Source organism: Pinus tabuliformis, chromosome 2_1, assembly GCF_031772625.1.
Source record: "Pinus tabuliformis cultivar Carrire ecotype Pingquan chromosome 2_1, CPIR1, whole genome shotgun sequence".
Taxonomy (NCBI): domain Eukaryota; kingdom Viridiplantae; phylum Streptophyta; class Pinopsida; order Pinales; family Pinaceae; genus Pinus; species Pinus tabuliformis.
Genome location: NC_142299.1, coordinates 602,049,001 through 602,055,000, shown reverse-complemented (window position 1 = coordinate 602,055,000; position 6,000 = coordinate 602,049,001).

Genomic DNA, 6,000 nt, shown 5'->3' with positions numbered 1-6,000 from the left:
TATCATCACACTATGTTTCATCAATGTACCTGTTCCTGCAATCACTCATGACGAGACGAGATCAAATCCATAAATCTCCAAGTCTAACAGGATGTATTTATTTCTATTTTGGTGCAGGTTACCGGGAGAGGGACAAGGCACTGAAACTATGCAGAGCACAACTCAGGCCGGGATGCAAGGCTCCAGAGTGCGGTCGGAAAAAACTGCGCAGATGTCACTTGGAGGTAGATTTTCACAATCCAGGAAAACAATGACAGTTGCAGGGAAAAACCTAGCTAGGAGGTAGAATTGCGCAGTTTCTGGGAGGAATACCATGCAGGGTGACGGGGAATTGTTGGACCAATATGCACAATTTTTAAGGGGAGCACTCGGCATGTCATCCAGTTGGGATATATGCAGCTTCTCCAGGGAAGAAAGAGATGGCAACAGAAGGCACTAGCATGAGAATCTGCACAATTTTCCATAGGAAGACAGGATCAGGCTATAGGAGCTACTGGTTAACATTATGCAATTCTAGGAGATAGTTTGGGATGGGCAACGGGGGTTCTAGGACATAACTACGCAATTTCTAGGTTGATTGTAGAGTGGGGCAGAAGGGTAGATGACAAAAAATTCTATAATATTTTCTGAGGGAGAACATAACAAGCCAGTAGGGGAGCTTGCCTGTTAGATCTGCACAATTTCCCAAGACATTGCAGTGACAAGTAGCTGAGGCTTGTCCCACATGTCTGTGCAGTTTCTGAAGGCAATGAAAGGTAGTCAGGTTGGACAAGTTCTACACAATTTTGGAGATTAGTGCAGCCCTGGGTCATAGCTCAAGTCAATTTTTTTATTTCCTAGGACATTGCAGTGACAAGTAGTAGAGGCTTGTCCCACATGTCTGTGCAATTTCTATAGGTAGTGCAAGGTAGTCATGTTGGACAAGATTTGTGTAGTTTGGAGATTAGTGCAGCCCTGGGTCACAACTCAAGTCAGTTTTTTTTTTCTTTTTTTTCCTTTTCTAGTTGACCAGAGGGAGACTTGATGGGTGATCTTATGGGAAGCACAGACTGGATCGAATTCTGGGACAACTTCTGTGTAGTTCTGAGAGATAGTCATTTGGATCATTTCTGGAATTGCGTAGTGCAGGCTACCTTTTTGGGCAGCAGTGCAAGGTCACTGAGATCTGGGTCCAGTTGAAGGAGGGTTGTCTGGTTGACAGATTTTTAGGAAAAATGACTAAGTGTGAAATCAAGTATTGTGGTCACACAGTTAGCAAGACTCAATGACAAGACACCTCAAACCAACAAAACAAACATGTGCTCAGTGAGACTGACTCACGGGTTAAGAGAGACAAGTCTGAAACTTGAGATATGTCTTCGAATGACCGTGACAACACTTGCATGATAGTGTTTACACCTTTGTGTGTGAGTGTGACCGATTTTGACAGAGTGAAAACAACTCATGCACATAAAGACAAACCTTAAAAATCGCCAGAACAAACTCGCAAGAATGACATAGCAATCAACATGCCCAAAGACGACTGGTGGTCAATCAAGAAAAAGGGTGTCAAGACTCGACAAGAGGTCATGGGATGAGCTCGAGTGTTTGCAACCATCAATGGAAAAACCAAGGAAGGCTCCGAAATTTGGGTGCAAGCCAAAATTTTGGAGGGTGTTGCAGCCGCTACAACACTTGGCGACACACTACTTGAATATCAACTTCTCTATTTCGGTTCATTTTCAGCAGAGGGCCTTGGCCTTTCAAGCTATATTGATTTGTTGCGTAGGTTACTTTGGCTTCCCCACTTACCCCATGGACAGACATGGTTCACCTTGTATGAACTCAGTCAAACACAGCAAAATTTTCAGCTATATCACAGTGTTTCAAAATCGGGAAGGGCAGTTTGGTTCGTGAGCTTAAGATTTACAAAGTATAAGTTGTCATCTTTGGTGTTGCTCCACTGTCACCAGGCCTAGAAAGTACCATGGTGGAGTCACATAGGAACACAAACATTTCTCCACTGCCAGAAATCCTGGTTAGTACCCCAATGGAGTTGCCTGCTTCACCTCTTTGCGTAGGAAGCCCTTCTCTTCTTTCGCCTTTTTGTTTTTTTTAAAGAGGACTATGCATAGGCACTTATTTATTTTTGGGGTGGAAGAGGGATCCTGACTTATTGAAAGTAGAAGAGGTTGTTCCTTTAGAGAAGAATGTAATACCTCTGATTTAGGTTTGCTCGTTTAGGTTTTTCCCCTTCTCCGTTTCTACTAGTTGGATTAAGCTTGAACATACAAAGCATAAGACTGAGTATAGGCATGGGGTTTCCCAGTTTGGACATAGGTTCATGGTTTGACTAGAGCTTCCCTTACAGACTGATCATATTTTCTGTCCAAGCTTCATCATCCAAAAGTTACAACCAAGCATAGAGAAGACAGACACAAGACTGGCCAAGTGTTGTAGTGTCACAAGACTCTTTAAACTTGGCCACATACTTAATCAAAATCCAGAACATAGTATAGGACAACACTTGTTTACATAGGCAGGGTGTGGCCCCAGATCATTGAAAATAACACTTTAAATCTTGGACATTGACAAGAAGGTTGTCAACCCTCCCGTCAAGTGATTTCAAGCGATACATGTGTTAACAAGTTTTTCGTGAACCCTATACGGACCAATCTACAGGGATTGGAACTTCATATGTTTGCCTTTGTCTCCGTGGGGTTTATCCCACTTCAAGGCTAAGTCACCCAGAGCGAAGCTAGCATTCCCTGCAGGCTTACGATTGAACCATCTCATGATATGGTTCTGGTGGAGTGAAATTTTTTCTTTTTATTTCATCTGTTCTTCCTATAACTTGTATAATGTGTCCATCATATGTTGAACCAATACACATGGCTTGCCTCGAGATTCTTTGGATAACTGGAGAGCAAGCAAGTAGATATTGGGTGGAAGGATGGCTTATTTTCCGTATGCAAGGAATTAAGGAGATGTGCTCAGAGAGGGATTGGGTGTAACTTGGTCAGCCCAAAGTGCATTCATCAGAGCAGAATGCCAGTTTCACTGCTCAAAGTTAATGGTATTTTTGATGATGCAAATGAGATTCTTGTTTGTCGATTCGGTAAGACCATTTCCCTGCGGATAGTAGTTAGCTGAATGTTTAAGCACAATATCATATTGCAATGAAAATTCATACAATTTCAATGAATACAAGTAAGTTTCATTGTCAAAAACAAGTGATACAAGAACACCAAACATCGAAATGATGTTCTGCTGAAGGAAGCTGATGACTTCCTGGTTGTTCACTTGTTTAAGTGGAACTACTTCTGTCCACAGCGTGAATTAATTTGTAGAAATGAAATGTAGCGGTGTTTCTTTGATGAATGTGGGAATATTTCCCAAATGATGTCTAAGCCCCACTGTTAGAATGGTTCATCCACTGCAATAGGCTGCAGTGGGGATATTGACCTTCGAGTTTTGTTGGTGCATCGTTGACATTTCGGGCACTTGTGGGCATAAGTGTGTGCATCTTTAAACAATGTGGTCTAGTAGAAACCGACTCTCATGACTTTGTGCGCATTTGTATTACCCGCAAAGTGACCTCTGGCTAGTCCGTCATGCATGTCACGTAACACTCTCTCTTAATCTTGTGCCTCCAGGTACTTGAGCAAAATTCCATTGTTGTGCTTTCTGTAAAGCATTCTATGCACCAAATGATAAGATAAGGCTTTAAGGCGAAGTGCCCTCTTCTATCGCATGGAAAAGTGAGAGGGAATGGTTCTGTGATCAAGGTACTGCCACACTTCTTTGTACCAAGACTTTTCGTGCGAAGTGGGTGGTGTTCGCTTTATATTGTACATGTTGATTTCTTGCTCTCAACTGGTGAGCTCTTCTTCTTCCTCGTGTGCGTGTACTACCTCTGCTGAGGGTCTATAGAGATTGTGACCCTTGACAATGTGAACTAGCTTGATATCAAGATCATACTCTTGCAACCTTGTCATCTAGTTTGAACATCTTTCACCCTGCTCTTGTTGAACAAGTAGCACTCTGACTGTTGGGTGTGGCATAAAGACTATGCGATGATTTTTCAATAGGTAGGGTCTGAAATTTTTCATCGCCTTATATATAGCATATGCTTGTTTATCCATAGTGGGATAGTTGAGCTAGGGTCCCTACATGCTCATGCTCATGAAGGAGATGGGACATTCATGGTTCAACTCATCCTTCTATGTGAGCACTGCAGCGAATGAATTTTCGGAAGCGAATGTATAAAGCAAGAAATACTTGTTGAAATATAGGTTGTATAGTGCAGGTGCATCTGCTATTGCCTAATTGATATGGGTGAATGCATCCTTTTCCTTTTTCCCCCAGTTTTAGATTGCATCCTTCTTTATCATGTCTTGGATAGGATTGACAATCTCCGCATAATCTGAGATGAACTTCTGGAGGAAGTTGATCTTCCCTAAGAAGGACTGCATAGCTTTCTTGTTGACTAGGTGAGTAATCTATGTGATAGTCCAAACTCGGTACGGATCAACCTTGATCCCACTCTTAGCTATGATATTCCCAAGGAGGTTCCCCTCGGACACTGCAAATACGCTCTTCTTGGGATTCAAGGATATCTCGTACTTTCGACATCGCTCAAAGATATTCTTAAGATGGAACAGGTGGTCTGATCACTTTCTAGATAAGACTGGCACATCGTCAAGGTAGACCACCATGCTCTATCTGATGATTCCATGGAAGGCGATGTCCTTAGCACGCTGAAAAGTTGTGCTTGCGTTTACTAGGCCAAACGAACTTCTTCAGTAAGCGAACATACCCCACTTGGAACAGAAAGTAGTTTTAAGTCTATCAGGTTCTGCTACCAGAACCTAGTTATATCCAAAATATCCGTCAAGGAGAGAGAATTTTTTTATCCATATACTATATACAATATGTGTTCCATACATGACACAAGGTATTTGTCTTTATCTGAGGCCCGATTTATATTTCGGAAATCTATGCACAGGCAGAATTCCCCGGACTTCTTTCTTATAGGAGCGAAGTTTGAAACCCAAGTAGAATGATGAACCTTGTATATGATTTGAGCATCCAACAAATTAGTCAATTATTTATGTATGAGGGGTTCAAGTGACGAATGGACTTTTCTAAGCTTCTGTTGAAACGGCTTGACCTATTCTTTGATCAGAATGATTTGTTGGATTATTCATGTGTCATATGTTTTCAAGTCATCGTATGTCCACGCGAAGACATCATGGTAATATTTAAATAGGAAGACAAAGGCTTGTCGCTCATCTGGTGTGCAACACGTACCAATATTTATGAACTTCAGATCTCTTTTTGTTCCCAAGTTAATATGTTTGTGCATCAGTGTAGAACTGTGGGTTTTGGTGTTCTTGAGCCCTTTGAAGCGGTTCTGCAAGTCATAGAGTTTCTCAAGTGAAACCACACCCTCAGGGATGGGGTTTCCTTTGTTTTCAACAGTTGTGTCTTACAGAGACTGCTTGTGCACATCTTCATCTACTGCTGCATATTTGAAGATTTCAACGTTGACCATGAAATGCAGTATTTTTTTATCATCATAAAAAACCACGCAAATTAGTAATGTTGTCAAGGATAGATGGCTTATAAAAAAATTCAATAGTAAATCTATCCCTAAGCAGTGTCATCCTAGCAGTTGCATTTGCTAGAGTATCTGCAGCTGCATTGCACATTCTTGGTACAGATATGATATTAGAATCTTGGAATTTAGAAATAAGCCACCATACCTCTTGCTAGTAACTCTTAAGATGAGGCGAGACATAGTGTATGGTGTTACATACCTATCGTACCATAATATTTGAATCACCTACCACTTTTAGCATAGTAACATTGAGGCTAAGGGATTTTTGTAAACCCAAGATGAGTGCTTCATATTTAGCAGTGTTGTTTGTGCACTTGAACTCCAACGACTTCAGACTAAATGTTTTCTTTTCCTTAGGTCGATCAAAACACACCCGGCTCCAAAGCCATCCTATATTT